The sequence below is a fragment of the Chiroxiphia lanceolata genome, chromosome 6, assembly GCF_009829145.1.
Source record: "Chiroxiphia lanceolata isolate bChiLan1 chromosome 6, bChiLan1.pri, whole genome shotgun sequence".
NCBI classification, from domain to species: domain Eukaryota; kingdom Metazoa; phylum Chordata; class Aves; order Passeriformes; family Pipridae; genus Chiroxiphia; species Chiroxiphia lanceolata.
Genome location: NC_045642.1, coordinates 58,558,873 through 58,577,712, shown reverse-complemented (window position 1 = coordinate 58,577,712; position 18,840 = coordinate 58,558,873). Strand labels below are relative to the sequence as shown.

Sequence of the window (18,840 nt, the reverse complement as noted above, 5' to 3'; positions counted from 1 at the left end):
TTTGCTGACGTGGTTGATGCCTGCAGGTTATTGAGTTTAAAAGCCAAAACATACAGACATAGAAAATTTGCTGCAGGGTTGAAAAAATATATAACCTGTTGGAAGGGTGGGATCAAATTAGCCTTTGTTCTCCCAAATTTCACATAAACAAGCATGCTGATATTCTCCCAGTACAAGGCAAGCAAAATCAAGAGTGCCTGTTTGAATTGGAATATTACTAGTCCGTGGTGGGTGGCAGGAACATATGTGCAAGTTATAAGGCTTGAAATTTAGGACTTTGCTCCATAAAATGCCCACGTGGATCAGATGAGAGATTGCCACTCATTGAATGAAATGCTGGGGACCAGGTCAGATCCTGACAGCCTGAGCCACCCAAGGCAGGATTTGCCTGTCCTGGGACTACAGTGGCATACACAGTCAGTATGTGCATCAGAAATTGGTGTAGAGATACTTTAGTCTTCAGCAGTATTATTTGCCAGTGAATGGTTCTCAACGATTATGCAGCAACAACTTGTAGAGACTGATGCAAAATAAAACCACAACAATGGTATAAAACAAGTAATTTCCAAATCCTGCAGTGGATAATACTTTATGATCCATGAAGTAGCTGTAACGAAAAAAAAACAAAAAAGAGAGAGAGCAGATTAAATTTTTTTTCTTTTTAAATTGTGATAATTATCCATATCACTACAATAAAACCATATAATTATACATTGAGACACATATTGTGTCTTTGTAAGACTTCTAGTGTCATTTCTCAGTCATTCAAAGCAGCTGTTAGATGATGCAGGGAAACAATCCACATTGTCTGCTGTATTGCCTGCCTCCTCCCTCTCTGCCTTTGTGTTTTCTTCCTCTCTCCTCCTCCTCCTCCTCCTCCCAGTGAATTTCAGAGCTATAAAATATCACTGACAGCCTCAAACTGTGGAAACAGGGAGCAATTCCACCAGAGTCAAGGGGGGAATCTCTTCAAACAGCAAGGGAGTCTCACAGTCAGAGAAGGGGGCAAAGCCAGCTCATGGCAAGTGACCTGGGGACTAAGTCCAGTCATGGCAGTGGGCAGTGAGCTGCTAAGTGCTGGTGAGGAGAGTGCTGTAAACCTACAAAGTCCATCTGAAAGTCTTTCATATGTGTGTGTGACTGCATGTGTGTTTGTAAACACATGCCTGTAAAAAACCCATTAATTTTAGAACACTAATTATTGGTGCAAATGAGTCCCCTAAGGACATTAACAAAGTACAAGGATAACCAGATCCATAGTAGAGCCTGTGGCAGACTCTGTTTTCCTTATTTGGGAGGAAATACAGCATATCTTTGTGAGATGTTATAAATGTGCAAAGTATTAGAGCCTGAATTACCTGTCAACACCTCTGGGATATATCTGTCATCTACCTTTTTCCTGCCATCTGCCATTTCCTATTTCCAATGGCTTGTCCTGAACTGACAATATGCAGTCAGGAGGCTTCCTGGGACCCTATTTCTACCCTATCCCTTCTTATGGATATACCTGTAGTTATCTTCAAGCCTCACATAATTCTCTGTGGAGAACTATGTTGTGTGAGCTGAGAGCTTCCTGCTAAAGGTTACTAGTCAAAGGAAGAAGGACAAAAGGTAATAATTAAATCTGAGGAGAAAGGGAAGAGAGAGAGAGAAGGACGAGTAAACTACAACAACTTCCACCCCTTCATGTAAAATTATGTGCAAACCTTCTCCTCTGCGAAAAACAATTTATATCTAAATATATATGGCCAGATGGGTATGGTAACTCAGTGCTGCTTGAGTCACAGAATCATTGGAAAAAATATTATTAAAGCAGGCCCTTCCCAAGATATGCAAGGACTGGTTTCTGATTTTGGTAGTTGTTTTAAATGATGTTATGTTTTGCTTGATAATAGAGAATCAAAAGCACAGTTTCCAGAACGGCACTGACCTCTTAGCCAAAATAATGGAAAATTTTCAAAAAACACCAGGAGAGCACAGAAAAGCTCATCACAATGCTTTTGCTGTCATCACTCACTCTGTTTTCATGGGGACAGCTGAGGGCTGTTCCACTGGAGGTGGAATTTCAATTAAGGACTTAACATTTTAGTAAGTAGAGACTGTAAGAACAAACTTGTGGAAGCAGAACAGCCATATTAACCGTATTTATGGATTTGCATTCAGGCTATGCCTGGAAAGGACAATGCAGTCTCTTTCATTTAATATGGAGGGCTGGGTACAACGGAGCCATTCTCCTAAGTATGTTGTATACAGTGGAGGCATTGGCTGGTTTTCATGTTGTGTAGAGTTCAGCCTTGCTACTCTCAGCCGATGGCATCCCCATTGTGTTCCAGATGCTGCACACACACATCTGTGTGCAGCCAACAGTCCAGAGTCACCTCTTTCCTGAAGTGAAAATGAGTCTTCAGTTTCTGCAGAAAGCTTCTTCTGAAAGCTTCTTCCTGAAGTGGTTTCTTTTTCCTTCCCCCTTTGCCTTACTTAGGCAGTATATGTGAGATGAACAACATCTCTCTGAAGCCAGGAGGGTATCCCAGCCAACAAGGTCAGCTGCAATCATCCTTATCCGTCGTTACGTGCAGCTCGTGAGCTCGCCTTCAGAGCAAGGGCAAGTTCTGCCAGAGTGATCTAAGAGTTCAAAGTAGTGCCCTAAACTTTGGCTGTCACTTGTTGTTGGATCACAGCAGTCATGTGCCATTTGAGAGGTGATGGAGCCACAGAAGGGGCATCAGCCCACATCAGGCTGGTGCCTAGTGAGTATGAAGCTCCCATGATTTATTAATGGGACAGAAGTCCAAATGACCATTTTCTTCTCATTTGGCTGATCTCTAACACCAATTTAAACCATCTGAAAAGGCTCATGGTTTTTCTTTTTCATGTTCAAAGTAACATCTCTTAAGACTTTTGGGCCAGTTATCCTAAAGAAGGATCCCCAGACCAGAGCCCAGTGGAGTACAGAGAGGGTGAACACAAGAACCCACTCTGCACAGTGGGTTCTTTTAAAGGTGACAGTTAACCTTCATTCCCAGGCTGTTATTACCCTTCTGGTTGCATATGTTTTGAATTAGAGTTGGTGTCAAATTCAGATTAGGAAGAGGGTCTAAAAAGCCAGTTCCTGATTTCAATACCATGAACGTGACTTTTCCATTGACTCACTGGGATTCAACCCAAAAGAGACATCAGAAATGCTGAAACATCGAAGAACAGAAAACATAACCAAAGAAATAGTGCTCAGGCATCTACACAAAAATCACTATGGCAGGAGAAGACTCCTGAGTGGGCTGAATAACACTAAGTTCGGTAGCAAAGTTGATGGAATTTCTCTACGTTTTTAAGCTTACACAGCAATAGAAAAAAGAAACTCAGCCTTTGAGTGTACTTACCAGATTGTCTCACTATTTGCTGTCATGTAAGGTTTTCAAGTCTCATGTTGAAGCATGACCTTGGGAAGCCTGGATGGGAGATCTTTTAGGAACAGACACCTCTTGGGAGCACAGCTCCCATGTGTATCACTGATAGACAGACAAACAGCCTCCTTGAAAGGACAAACTTCTAGGGCATTTTCTAGCAGCAGAGTCTTTAAGAAAGACAGAAGTGATATGTTCTCACTTAAAATTCACTGTCACAAATTTTACAGCAACTATGTTCACTCAGTTCTCACTACTGCTGTGGAAAAAATTTGGGTGCACACACACAACCCAGGTCCTAATACCTGAAACTGCGTATTCAATTAGAATTTTAGTGCCTGCTCATTTGTCATCAAAAAGATTTAAGTAAAAATCAAGATTCACTTAACCATAATTTTGCTTTTAGGCAATTTAGTTGAGTTTGCATTCTCCAGGAATCACTGCATATGCAACATGCCCATGCAAACCCCATGGATTTCTCTATTTCCATGCAGGGCTAATCTAATCCTTCACCTGAGTGGTGTCTAGCTGGTTAAAGACAAGGGATTTACCTGAACAGCTGTGGGAAAAATTCAGGCCCTCATGATTGGTAACGAAGTAAGACTTAACAGGATAGAATAGTGTAAATGTTTAGGGAGAAAAAATGGAAAATCGGAAAGATTTGGGCAATGCTTCTTAAATAATAAAGTGACTTTAGAGTTTCAACAGAGCCTGTACTTCACTTATGATGTACAGTTCCCAGTGAGAACTAGGTGGCTTTATGCTCTTTGGTCATTCATCTGCCTTTCAAACCCCCTTGCTAAGACCTTGTCCGGCAAAAAACTCAAGGCCAATAGCTGACTTAAAAACACGTGTGTCCTCTCCCAGCAGCCAGAGAGGCTCTGCAGGAACACACGTATCTGCCCACACACATCCAGCTGCAAGATTAGGGCCAAAGTTTTTATCAGTGGAACCTCACCAGGAATTTTTCTAGATCTGTTTGCACAAATGTCAATGCTGGCTTCTAAGCTTTTCCTCAGTCTGACAGCAAGTGACGTTTAAAGGGACAAAAGATCTTTTCACACAGAGAGCAACACAGCCAGTCACGCAACTGTGAAGTCTGTAGTGTAACCACGTGAGTCCAGAGACACAAGCACCATATCCACTTGGATAAATGCTATCATCTCTTCAGGCTTCTGCATGGAAAGCACGTGCCTGTCAGATACATTTCCCTGTCTCTTAACTCTCCTGTCAGCACAACTCTCAAATGTTTTCAAGTCCACACGTGTAATAACCTTCCTAAGAATAATTTTAAAGTTCATGCCCATGGAAGCAGTTTGATGGTGAGGTGGATGTGGGCAGCACTCATAACCTGTGCTACAGGAGGAGGAAAAAGTCATACATCTTCCATCCAGGGCCAAAAGATGTTCTTCCTTCCTTCTGAGGCATGGATGAAAGATATCATAGAATAATAGAATTATTTGGGTGGAAACAGAACTTAAAGATCATCTCGTTCCAACTTCCTCACCATAGGCAGGGACACCTTCCACTAGACCAGATTACTCAGAGACACATTCAGCCTTGATCACTTCCAGGGATGGGGCATCCACCACTGCTCTGGACTATATTGCACTAGCCACAGCCCTCAACAGAACTGATTAAAACCAGGCTTCCTTTTTTTCTCCCTATAATTTTATTCAATTCAATATTTTCCAAAGAAACACCTAAAGCTCCTCCTTTAGACAAAAGTAATCAGTTTCACCTTTCAAATACAACACTCCCTTTTAGAGACTTTAAAAGAAAATTTCTTAGGAAATAACCATTCTTTTAAAAACACATGTTATAAAAAGCCAGCATAAGACACAGAGAAATATTATATTTTTTTCAGCATTCATTGCTGAATTAGTTTTGGCACTCGGGGCACCTTGTTGATCAGAGGGATGAACTTTATGATCCCTTCCAACCCAAATCATTCTATGATTCTATGATTTCATGATCCTGTGACTTCAGAAGATACATTACTTGAAGTGGACTGTATCAGACCAAGCCACTGACCACCTCCCTGCTTTCCTCTCCCCATTGTACACGACACAGCTGGGGAAGCCCTGCCGTTATTCAGAGCACTTCAACCATGAGCTGTAGGGACAAACAGCAAATCTGACTCACTGTTGATGTGCCTCCACTACCGAGTGTGCCTAATGAGATGATATTTTATGGGTATTTCCTTAGCACTGTAATATGAGTCCTACAGATCCCCGTGTTGCGAATTAGCCCACTGTTGCCTAAACATGAGTCTTGGTGCTGCAAGCCAGCACAGAGCAGCAGTGGTTGGAATAATCTGGGGTCCTGTGGGGTGAGCATGCAGCACGTGAATAAGTGTGTCAGGGTAGAGCTTTGCTCCACGTCATTGTGCATGGGGAGGATGTGATGCGTGAGCAGAGCCCATCTCTGTTTCCATCTGCTCCCTCCGGTCCCGCTGCCGCACTGACTCAGAGGCAGGAAGTCTCTCCCCCAGTGGGGAAGGGTGTAAGCCAGGGGAGCATGAGCCACTAGGGCAAGATAAATGCCACTGATGACCCTGCAGGGAATTTGAAAGGGGGAAATGAGACACCAGCATTTGAGGAGGAACCTTCTCAGAAGGGATTTATCAAGCCTTTCCTGGTAATGTTTTGAACTGGGAATAAACCCAGTGGAAGTGTGTCCCCCTCCTCCTCTGTACCCAGATGGTAAGATCTGTCCTTTTGAGCAAGGACCCCAGTGGTGGGATGAGGGTCAGCCACTTTCCCTGGCCGAGAGAAAGATGATCTGCAAGTCACAATGCAGCAAAATTCTTAGGAAAAAAAAAATGCCACCGACTCAGGGAAACAATTGGCCTCTGGCCCTGGGCTGCCTTCACATAGGCATATCACAGCTCCTCTCTGTGCAGCTGCTTTGGATTCCCAGCAAGCACCAGCCACAGCCAGGGGCCAACAGCAAAGTTCAAGAATTAAATGATGCTTTTGACTCTTCATTGACCCGTGGAGCTGGATGATTTTCTAATAACCAGATTAGAGGTGGGTTGCCTTTTTTCATTAGGCAGGGAGAAAGACACCACAGTGGGAGTTTCTTAAAAACTGTGTGTAGAAACCAGGACCAGAATATCTAACCAGCCTGTCCAGACATAGAGGGGAGCAGCAGGCTCCTGCTCTTCAAGCAGAACTGCTGCATAAATCTTTAGGATGGCAAAGGTATTTCAGTATCTTGGGCGAGGTGTTGTTCCTTCCTGGTGGCACAGGCAGCACCACCTTGCAGACATCTCCCTGCTTGTGGACTAGAGACAGATTTAAAAACAGCCAGAAAAGACAGAAGTATGGCAAGCTGAAAGGGAAATTACTCAGGAATATACACCAAGCAGCAGTGCTTGCCATCTGAGCCTCAGCAGAGAAGAGTACCAGCTTGCATCAGACCAGAATCGTCACTGACTGTGCAGTTAAATTGCCAAAAATAGCTCTGTGCACCTCAGACAGGGAGACAGCTCCATCCATCCCATTCCCATGCCAGGCTTCTGCCTCACATATCTCTGTCACAGAGCTGTGGCTCTGTTGAGTTCAAGCAGAGGGATTTCCACCACTGCTTCTGATTCACACTTCTTGTGCCGGTTTTAAAAGCAACGCCATGTGGTGCAGTTACACCAACTGGCAGGGGGAAATCCTGCAATGCAAGAAAGCTGTAATCCTGCCTGTGCTCTCTCTTTTCCATTCTCCCTCAAATCTTGGTTCTGGTTTAAAAAGGATCTCTAATCCTTACATATTTCAACAGTCACTAAGCCAGTTACAGTACATGGCTACCACTGTCTTCAATCTAATTTGTCTCCAAGGATGAAACAAGACAGGAAGTCACTCTCAGTCTTCTGTCTCCAAATGGTCACTCTCCAGGAAGACCAGGAAGCCTTTAAATCTTGACATATTTATATTCACTGAAAGAGCTGCTCTTTTACTCTGGTGTCTCTCTAAGAACCATAGCAAGCTGAAAGAAAGGGTGATCAGGCACTGAAATAGGCTGCCCAGGGAAGTGTTGCAGTCACCATTATTAGAAGTGTTCAAAAGATATGTGGATGTGGCACTTAGGGACATGGGTTAGTGGCAACATGGCAGTGATAGGTTAACAGTTGGACTCAAGGATTTTAGTGGCTTTTTCCAACCTTGTTTGTTCTATGATTCTGTGAAATTCAGCCCTGTCACTGTGGTATAAAAGTGTGTTCAAAGCTAGAGAAAACCCTGTTCTCCATGGATATTTTCAGTCTTATTGAATAAAGTAGGTATAGCTCCCAGATATTACAGCTTACTTTTTTGCTATGATGATAAAAGCTTTCCAAAGAAACAACAGATAAAGTGGCTGTATACCAGAGGGGAAAGAAATGAACAGCAAGTTCAGTTTGCATCGTAGGAGAGGGCAGCAATTGCAGAGCATCTATTGCAGCACAGGTTTGGTATATGCAGGAGATCAAATTGTTAGAATCAGGAGCTATGAGCATATGGGAAAAAAAAAAGAAAAATAGCTGAAACCACAGTTGTTCAAACAAATGGGCTAATTGCAGCCTTGGTTACACACACGTGCAGGTGCAGACTGATCTCAGCCAGCATCTGTGGAAAATGCCACTTGGCAAAGGAGCGCATCACACGAAAGCAAACACTGTGTGTGCACAAAGCTTGCTGCTGGCAAACTGCACTGGGAAAGGGTCCTCTGCAGTCTCCACTGCATCACACAGTCCTTGGAAGGGCTATGTAAAGTGTCCATATTCCATCAGCACTGTGTCAGTTCAGGTAGAGGCAGGGCTGTTCCCCTGACCTGCAGAGTGGCTCCAGATGATGGAGAGCCCTGGTGGGGGGCTGCTGTGACAGCTGGCACAGGGGCATCACTGCAGGGAGTTGAGGGGCTGTAAGGCTGAGAGCTGAGACTGGAATAAACACACCACACCAAGCAGCACTTTCCTCACCTCCTGCTCCCAGTTCCCATGTAGTCAAGATTGCACAGCTCTTTCCTTGCCTCTACTCCCTGCTTGGTTGTGTAACATCTACAGCCAGCATGTAGACACCCTTTTATACATAGGTTTTGTCTCCCTTCTTTGATGTAGGAGCTCTGGATAGCCCTGGGATCAAAGAAAAAGACAGACAGATAAAGTGCACTAGGTGAAAGCAACAGAGTTTATTCTACCTTCTGCATTTTACTTACACCTTGCCTCCTTGTGAGAAATGCTGGGTGGAACAAGAGCAGAAAAACCTGTTCTCAGAGCACTAGAAATATTAGCAATTTAAAAAAAAATTGTTCTTTTTGTTATTCTTTAACAGTGTCTTCTGGCTTTTGGACATGGCTGTGGTCCACTCTTGCTTCCTGTTCCCTTCCACTTTGTTTCACCGCAAGCCGTAACTGAGCACATGATGTGGTCACTAACTGCAATGAGTTTCCCAGTGCATCAGAGCATTACCAGGCAGCTGGGCAGACAGATTTACACATCCCAGATGTACAGGGTGCTGCCTTCACATCATGCGGGCAGCGTCAGAGAGGGTTTAAAACCAGCAGCAACCTCCCCCTTGAATTTCTCTCCCGATGCAGCTCGGTGGCAGCTTTCCTTATATGGATGGGTTAGAAAGCAGCCAAAGAGATATCCTTAATGATTCTGGCCTGTGTCAGCAGCAAAGACCTCCAAAGTCCAGTTTGGTGTTGATAGATGAGAGCCCTGGCCCCGCTATAACCCATGCAACTCTGAGTTCCCATCCCTGGAGCTCTGCTAAACCAGTGCTCGACCCCAGAGCTTTCTCGCACCACTGGCATGAGTCAGAGGGTGCAGCACAAAATGCTTAAACCCACCCAAGAATCACAGAATCTTAGAATGATTTGGTTTGGATTGGATGTGACCTTAAAGATGACCTAGTTTTGACCCCCCTGCCATGGGGGCAGCAATTTCCACTAGACCAGGTTGCTCAAAGCCCTATCCAGCCTGGCCTTGAACACTTCCAGTGATGGGCCACCCAAAACTTCTCTGGGCAGCCTGTTCCAGTGCCCCATCACCCTAAGAATATCACAGCTTGTTTTACCCACCTTGTTTTTACCTGTTTTTATTATGAGAATCTTAGAGTCAGGTAATACTGTGCACATTCACTGCTGTAGGGAAACGACCACATGCACCTGCACATGCTCAACCACAGGCCAATCTGGTTTGCTGTCATTTCAACAATCCCTGGTTTTTCACTGGGCTTGGTTTAAAATGATGCAGACTACTTTTTTCACTCCGTTTTTGTGACACCAAAGCAGGGAGTTGAGAGTTTCTCAGTCTTTTCTAAATCTGTTGCTATGAGAATGCACAAAAATGCTCCAAATCCTTTTAAATGAGAGAAAAAAAATCACACAATTTGACTTTTCTCCCAGCAGAAGAGTCCATTTCAGCTAGCTCAGAGGCGTCTGAGTTAATATCTATTTCACTTAATCTGGCAGCCTGATTTCTTTGAAGATGCACTTTCTGAACGGATTTCTGTGTGCTTGTCAGACGTGTTGTTCTGACAGGGCAGAAACTGGGAGAAAACATTATCTGATGAGTTCAGCTCTGGACAAACTCAGCACGAGACCCTGAGGTGTCTTTTAATACAAGCATCAGCACTGTTTCACTAAAAACCAATGGAAAATTACAGAATGCCTAAAAACTCAGCAACATCCCAGTCACGGCAGAGAAACAAGCCCTTGCCAGGCAGCTGCAGCTGCGGTGAGCCCTTGCCCAGCTGATGTTCAACATCAATTCCCAGTAGCAGGGATGTTTCACCACTCTAATCATGTTGTCAGGGAAATCAGTTCAAATAAAATATTGCAGGGATTCCTGCTTTCCTAAAGTACACTTGGGCAATGTACCCTGTTCCCTGCTGCCCCATGCACCTGCAAGAGCCAAAGTGCCCACGAAATGAGCAGACATGGCACCTCACCGTATGGTTTAGTGGGTGTGGTGGTATTGGTCAAAGGATGGACTTGGAGCCTTAATGATTCTATGATTCCATGATTCTGTGACCCGAGGCTGTCCTGCAGGGATGAGCAGGACGCAATGTCCAGAATCTGAGGCCACACCTTGAGTCCTGTGCCCAGTTCTGGGCCCCTCAATTCAGGAAAGACATCGAGGTGCTGGAGAGGGTCCAAAGAAGGGCAACGAAGCTGGGGTAGGATCTGGAGCACAAGTCCCATGAGGAGAGGCTGGGGGAGCTGGGGTTATTCAGCCTGGAGAAGAGAAGGCTCAGGGGAGACCTTACTGCTCTCTACAACTGCCTGAAAGGAGGGTGTAGCCAGGTGGGGGTTGGTCTCTTGTCCCCAACAACAAGTGACAGGACAAGAGGACATAGTCTTAAGCTGTGCCTGCAGAGGTTTAGGTTGGACATCAGGAGGAATTTCTTCACAGAAATGGTGATTAGGCATTAGAACAGGCTGCTCAGGGGTGGAGTGGAGTCACCATCCCCGGAGATGTTGAAGGAAAGGCTGGATGTGGCACTTATGACAGGATGGTGTTGGGCCATAGGTTGGACTCGATGATCCCAGAGGTCCTTTCCAACCTATTTGATTCTGTGATCCTGTGATCACCCAGCAGGATGTGCAGCCTGCAGCAATGGCCAGACCCAGTCTCTGTGTTGAGATGAAGCCACAGACTAAGGCTCAGGCTTTTTCCCTCCATCTGCCCAGCACGGCCCTGAAGAGCCACATCCCCCCTGTGCACCTTGTCTCCCTTGCCGCAAAACAGGAAATTTCCTTTCTCCACCTTCATTGTTGGTGTGCTTGCTCTGCAGGGCCGGGGTGGCCCCTCTCCGGCTGTTTGCACCGGCCTAGTACAATGGAGTCATCATCCAAGGTGTTGCCACTGTAAAAATAGAAAGGGAGAACAATGTCTCTCTTAAAAACAAGGCTCTTCATGTATCTGATCGTGTAAAATACGCTGCTTAAAATCCGTTCACTGTGCTAAGCAGTAACTCAAATCAAAGGAAATACATCATACTTGGTAATCAATAGTGGGAAGTAGCTCTGGGTTTTCTACCTTGATTCATTTCTCCTTTATTTGCAATTTTCTGTGATTTTTCTTCAAAGTCCCTTCCCTCTGAAGTCAGATATGATCCCTGTTAGTGGAACTTTTATGTAGCTGAAGAAGTGTGTCAACATTTTCTAATATAGATTAAAGCTCCAGAAAAAATGGAGGAATGAACTGTAGGGTTTTTGGGAGAGCAGTGAGAAACAGAAAAAATTGCCAGATATGATGTTTAAGATGCTCTCTCAGAATACTTAAGAGTGTATTTCAGTCAATCACTAAGCACATACAGCCTTAAATAAAGCTAGGTGGAAAATAAATAATTTTTCTGCCAGGTAAAAGATTAATTTGGAGAAATGCCCAATTTCATATAGGCTAATATTTTGATTTTTTTAATTGAGCTGCCTGCTGCTACCCTGTATTTTGCTGATTATGTTCCTTTTCCACCTAAGAAAAGAAATGAGATGTTATAAAAAAAAAATCATTTCATCATAAATTTCTGCTCTCTGCACCTATTGACCATTGCATTTTAAGATCATAACATTTTAACAGCAATTTACATTAAAATATATGCTGCTTGTCTCAAAATTAGTTCACTTGTTTTTCCAGTTACATGATTGATGTTTCCCACAACTGAAAGTAACTCCTCTGAGCTCAGCAGAACTGCCTCTGATGTTCACAAGGTGGAAGAGAAGGTGAATTAAACCTAATAAATCTTTTCAAGAGTAAATACAGTCTAAATGGAGTTACAGCTAACAGAGAGTGCAAGACATTCCTGGAAATACAGCTAAATTAGAACATTTGATTTTAAAAATTGCATTCAACCATGGAATTATTAACAGAAAAGTTAAATTAATTAACCTTAACCTAAGAGTTAAAAGTTTAAAGAGCTCTGGTTAGAGCAGAAAGCCATCACACATTCCTGCTACTTGGAAAAGCCACGTAATTCAGAATCCATTTTCACTGTACATGGGAATTAAAGGTTAAAAATTTAAAGGTTTTCATAAGAACAATGTTTCTATATATAAGAAAGAATCACTGCCACGGCAGGGAAACAGCTTTAGATAAACTGGTTCAGGTCTTTTTAACAGAGGGAACAGTTCAGATCAGGGTCAATCAATTCACACCATTTCACCTCATTTCTGCCAGTGGAAACATCTGAACTCTTCTGTTGAAAGTGATAGCTTCCCATGGAAACTTCTGATTCTGTAGAAATCTCATTTTCTAGATGAAAATTCCTCTCCAGCTCTACACAGGAATTTGGATTTAGTTTTTTTTTGTCCAAAGGAAAAATCCTCTGGGCACAGCTCAAACAGGCACTTCAGCACCTCTTCTGTACACCCAGGGCTGGGCTGCAGCCACTGTGCAGCCTCTTGCTCTCCCAGGAGGAGGCTGCAAGACCCAGTCCTGTGCTGGAAGGGCCACCAAACTATCCCTAGTGGTAGAAATTACCTTTCTGAGGTCATGGCATATCACATTCTGCTTCATGTGAGTGCAACCGTGCTTGAACAAAGGATAAGGGTATCCAATGCTCAGGTTTGCTCTCACCTCTCCCTTTCACAGGCACACACACAAACAAGCAGAGGGTTAAGACCAGGCACTTCATCCATCTTCATCTGTTGCTTTTCCAACATTACAATCACTTCATTGTCTGCAGCAGCTGCCACGCTGGGCAGGAAAGTGGAGGGATTCTCAGCAGGGCGTAGAGAAAAAATTAACAGCATTTAAAACCTTCGTGGTAGCTAGGAAAAAAAAAATAATTCCTACCTTCAGATTTTCTTATAAGAAAGCTTAAATATCTCCAAGATTTTTGTTTACAGTGTTTAACATTTCTGCTTCTTAAGTCATATAGGCTTAGAGCTGCTGCCCAAATGTTTGGCTGATCTCTGCAAGCTGCAGGGTAAATAGCAGCTGAGGTTTGGTCCTGAAGCTAAGGACAATGGGCCTGATTCTTGGAAATGCAAAGCAGAGTTTCTGTTGTGATACTCCTTGGATTCAGGAACAGGTACTTTGTTTTCAAGCCTCTCAAGCAATGTCTCGTGGGGAAACATGCATGGGAAAAGCCAGAATTAAGGTCAAACTTAAACGAGATGCAGACAAAGCATCAGAGAGGTTGATGTTGGAAGGGGATGCAAAACATCATTTAATCTTTTCCCTGCCCAAAACACAATTCACAGTATGTAAAATGTCAGCTGTGGAAGCACTGGAGTTTGGGCAAACCTGATGCTCCTGACCTCTCACACTGATCTTAGTAGCCTTCCACTGGAGCCTGCTGGATTCAGTTCAGTGTGCCAAACATGCCCCTGCCCCAGAGGTTCACAGCTCAGAGGACCAGATGCTATTTTAAGTCACACTACTCTAACTCATCAGATGCTATTTTAAGTTGCACTGCCCTAACTCTGGAATTATGCCTGAGGCATTGCTCTGCTCTCTGAGCCAGAGAGTGGGTCTGACTGCAGAGATCTTGCTCAAATGCTCATGGAAGCAGCTGACACACACACAGACACACACACACACAGAGACACGTGTCTCACACATCTGTGCCCAAATTTTGCTCCCAAAACATCTCACACATCTGTGCCCAAATTTTGCTCCCAAAACATCTCAACGCATCGTTAGCTACATCTTTGCTTTAGATACCTCAGGACAGGCCTGCCCATCTCATCTGGCACTGAGTGTAAAGAGTAGTCTCAGGCTCTTTGCACAGACAGCAGCCAAGCTGTGGCTGCTTCCTGGTTTATACTCCTGCACATCAATCATATTTCCCCTAATATCAGGTTCTTATAGAAGACACACTCCTGTCCTCTTCTGTGTATACATACACAAATATTTCTTCTTTTCTGGCTTTGGCATCTGTACTTTTTTGTTGAAGATGCTGGCAAGCAGAAAAGCCATTTTTCCCCCTGAATCACATCCAGCAGTGGTAGGATGTGCCATAGTGCACTGCCAGCTGTAGTACTGATGATGTTGCTGGGGTAACATCTCTCCCCAACTCAGACACAGTATCTAATGCAAGTCCATCTTAGTTCCACACCCTCATTCCTTGGCTGTTCCACCACAATTACCGGTGTTGATTAATGGGGGCGATACTGAGAATCAGCTTGGCCAGCATAAACTGCCTCCCCTTGGTCACTCAGCCAGGAACTCTTTGGGAGCCCAAGAAATGAAAGCACCACAATTTTTCAGTCTTAAAATCCTCAAAGAATTCAATCCACTAATGTTGTAGCTACTGAATATTAAATTGCTTCTACTGTGGTCTCTTTCTCACCAAGAACCTAGAATCTCTGTGAAGTACAGAGTACAGAGCCTTCTGCCAGTATAAGTCACTGTGATAGAGTTACTCCATCATCTGAAGATCCAGCCCACAGTGAGGGCAACCCATCCACTGCAGAGCAGATGTTTAGTGCCCTTCCATCAGCATTATCTGCTCCCACTGCCACCTAACCCACACCAAGGCAGGTCATCACAGATTTTAGAAAGATATGTAGGGCAAAGAGCCAGAGCTGTCAGGCAACACTGCCTGTCCAGAGTGCTTTCCTCTCCCTTTTAGGCAAAAAATCCACTAGCTCTGATCCTTGAGCAGTGCAAGAAGTGTAGAGCAGAGCTGCCTTGATTCCTCCCAGCCACACAGAGAGACTTGTCCTCCCATGCTCTGGGAAACATCCTGTGTATTGTCTGGATACATTTCAGTGAAATCTGTCTTGTTTTGCCACTGATCTTCCATTTATTCTGATGCTATTTACCAAGAATCATGCTCCCTTGATAATCAGATACCTGACATAGCTTTGGAGATATTCTTTTCCCCAGCACTCGGTTGAGTTAAAGGAATGACTTTTCCCTCACACAGACAGGAGAAAGAAGCCAGAAAAATAGGCAAAAGGTCAATTTATTCCCACATTTTTCTCACTTTATTTCCACTTCTTCTCCTTGGAGTAAAATTCACACATTTTGCTTTGCTTACCATGATCTCAGCATCACTCTTAGGAGACTCCAAATACATCCTTCAGCATTAGGTTTCAGTAAGCAGTTGATAAAGAATCTTGACTGACTTTATCTGTGTTAAAAGAAACTGTAAATGCTGTAGTATCTGATCTTTTACAGATCAGTCCACATAGCTAGTTAAAATACTAATAAGAATGCTTCAAATATCAGTTACTTTTAATAATCTCAGAGCTATTAGCTTGAGTCATCAGCCCAGCTCTTGAAAAATAGATACTCCTAAATACTGTGCTATGAGGATGGAAACTTCAAAATATTTAGTAAAGTAAAAAATGTGAAATATAATCTACATGTTGCTTTTTTTTTTTTTTAATAGGTTTATACTCCAGATATAGCCAAAATTTTGTTCTTTCATGCATCTCAATGCCACAGACAATCATGTGGTCTCAGAAAGGGCACTTCCCCTCCATCTGGGTTAAGAAGATATCCAGTATTCTTCACTGTTTAGGAACAATCTTAATATTTTTAAGAATATGTTCAGATTCTATCTATTTATATTGCTTAATGCTACAGTTGTTTCTCTGTTTAGCATTTGGTTGGACTTAGTGCTGTTATTTTCAGCAAAGAGTAAAAAGACCTTCAGTCAGATTATCATTAAAACGCATACATCAGAGTCTATTTGCCTGCAAATTTAGTGCATTTAGCTAAGCAGTTATTATTAGTTTCTAACTCAGGAGCAGAACTGCCTTCCATGAGGACAGCTGATGGTGCACAGTGAGCTGAAACACTCAGGAAGCACCTCCCAGTCTGTGGCAGTGCACAGCCCTCCATTTAAGACGGAACAGAATCTAACAAGAGGCTCTCTTAGACACAATGTCAATTGTTCTTCAATTCCCCAAGCACCACAATCGTGTTCGGCTTTTCTGTCCAGCACAGCTTTACATAACCTTGAGGACTCAAGAGCTCCCTCAGTACTTGTATTGCCAGAGAAGCCGGGCATGGTTTTCTTGTAAACAGAGACCCCGAGATTCCTTGGACTCTGCTATCAGCAAAGCTGAATTTGTTCAAGGATTGATTAGTACGGCAATAATTCACGGAGATGCAGGGGAAATCCTCCAGTGCTGATTTTACAAACAATGAGGTCGATGATTCCGATAAATCAACTTCATTCATGCTGTCTATAAATAAGTAGTGTCCCAGACTGCAAAGAAGCTCGCTCATCTTGTAGTGTTGTGCTTGTTCTGAAAGCTTTGGGAGTTTCCATTCTCCTTCATCCATTTCTGGACCAGATTCGTTCTGCTTCATGTTCATAATCAACCTCCACTGCTTTTGTATTCTGTGTCATGTAAGCTGGACAACACTGAAGTCTGACTTCTCAACGTGTTTTGAAAGATTTAGAACATTTCATACGAGTTGCTTGATTAAAAATGATTGGTGAACTGGTACATCTCTGTTTGCTGTCTCTTGAGTAGCAAATACCCAGCTGTGAAGAGCTGCATCGTTTTTCCTCTCAAGATGCAAAAAACCCACGTACAACAAGTCATAAATCCTCCTCTAGGATGACATTGTCTAGATGAATCTGTCACCTTTGCATAATGAGACAATAGAGTTGTCATTTGGTGTCAGCCTGCTTCCCCAATGAAGCTGCAACATGAGTCAGGGTTGGGCATTTTTCCACTAATTCCAGTGGAATCTTCAAACCTGTATGGACAAGGCAGAGGGGAGGGGGTGCCCCTTGCCTTACGTGAGAGATAAGAGCTCAAGGTGAAGAGCAATCCCTAGAGACAGAGGAGAGATGTCTGGAAAGGAAACATTGAAAAGTGCTTGGATATCGCTTCTCTGACCTGAGACATTCTGTTGAAAAAGCTTGTCACTGCACAGACAATCCCAGACTTCCAAAAGCCTTTAATGTTGACTTCCATGCTATGGGATCATCGCAGGATCGTGACTGTTTGCCTCCCTTTCCGTGAGATGTCATCAGTGGGTGTTTCGAGTTACAGTCTCCAGATTTTCCGTACAACCACAGAGTTAAAAAGAATGTAATTAAAAGGCCTGAAAATACAAAAGCCAAGAATTACTGGACTTTAGCCTTAAGACAGAAATAAAGTACTGCAAGGCTCATTAAATAATGGGAATAACCAACCAATGAGAGCTTTAGATCAGCCATTGAGGGATGACAGGTAGGAATAGGAAAGTCATGTTACCTCTGGCTAGATCACTAATGAAACCATTACGAGACCCCACTGTCTGGTCACAGCAACCGCTTGACAAAGAATTTGGAAAAAAGCTACAAGAATGATACAAGAACAAGAAAATATGCCTTGTAGGAAGACACTAGATAAGCTATTTAGAACAGAGTAAATGATGCTGTGAATTCTATCTGGCTTTAAAATCATTAAATATCTGTGGCCTAAAGACAAAGCAGCAAATTCCTCACCACCTCATTAAGACCAAAAGCTTCACGGAATGAAATCGGCTGAATCCCAGCCCTGGAGGCCTCTCTGTGCTCCCACCACAGAGAGCAGACTGGAAATGTTTTTCAGATATTGTAAATATCAGATGGGCAAAAGTATTTGCTCAGCAGAACATAGATCTCATCCATTGATGAGGTGACAGAAAGTGGAGAGGTTTACTCGGAGCCCTTCTTTTGGAAAACTCTGTCTCTCAGAGGTCTGTATGACTAGTGGTAGATGATTACAGGAGCAATTAAAAGCATTTAGTACAATTTACATCTAAAGAGAAGTATTTAGGCCAATTACAGGGCAAAATAACATCAGTTTGATTTTCTTTTCAGAAGAAGGTTGCTAAGCTGCAGGGCAAGGCTGAGGTAGAACATCAATTTGGCTGTAATCAAATCTTGTTTGTCATGAAGGAGGGAATGGGGGAACATGCTGGGAACATCCTGGGAAATCATTGACTGGTGCCCATTTCTGAGGATCTCAACTCTTTCCTCAAATCTTTGCTGAGGAAAGCACCTATAAAAGCACAAAACCCCCTCATAATTGCAGGTGGACTCTATTTACATGAACAATAATAAATCTGGTAAAGAACACGGAGGAAACTGAGAATGAATGGTTCTGGCATTGCTGAAAATGTTCTGATTTTATAGGTTAGTGTTGCAGCAGATTTAGGGCATACTAACAAGGAAGAGGGTGTACCAGCTTCTTCATTTAGTACTCTGACTGAGGAGAAGGAGATTCATTTCTTACCTCCCTGGGAGCTGCTCTAGTCCTCTGAGGTGATGCTGTTGTTGCAGTCCCTGCCACTGAATATGCAACAGGTTTCCCATTATTTTTTCCAGTAAAGTCTGTGTTCCTCTGTGAATACGAATCTTTCCCCTTTCAGGCACGATTAAGGTACCCCAAGTCAAAGCAAAACATTTCACTCTATAGCTGAAAACTTTGTTCAACTAGAAACTGGAAACATATGTGCATTTGTGTATTTTATACATAAAGTACGTCTGCATATGTGTGCGCGTTTGTATTTTAG

The 18,840-nt window shown here is 43.3% G+C and overlaps 1 protein-coding gene and 1 long non-coding RNA gene across 2 annotated transcripts in view; one reads left to right on the top strand and one right to left on the bottom strand.

Annotated features, from left to right (window-relative positions):
• The window catches only part of RHOJ (ras homolog family member J), a 54,849-nt gene that overhangs the window by 20,957 nt on the left and 15,052 nt on the right, over positions 1 to 18,840 (top strand). The gene's annotated exons all lie outside the window — the stretch shown is intronic.
• LOC116788497 lies at positions 463 to 10,345 on the bottom strand. Its single transcript, XR_004357653.1, has 4 exons — positions 10,287 to 10,345; positions 8,359 to 8,511; positions 3,381 to 3,449; positions 463 to 607 (listed from the first exon to the last, which is right to left on the bottom strand). It is a non-coding gene; the product is annotated as an uncharacterized LOC116788497 (long non-coding RNA).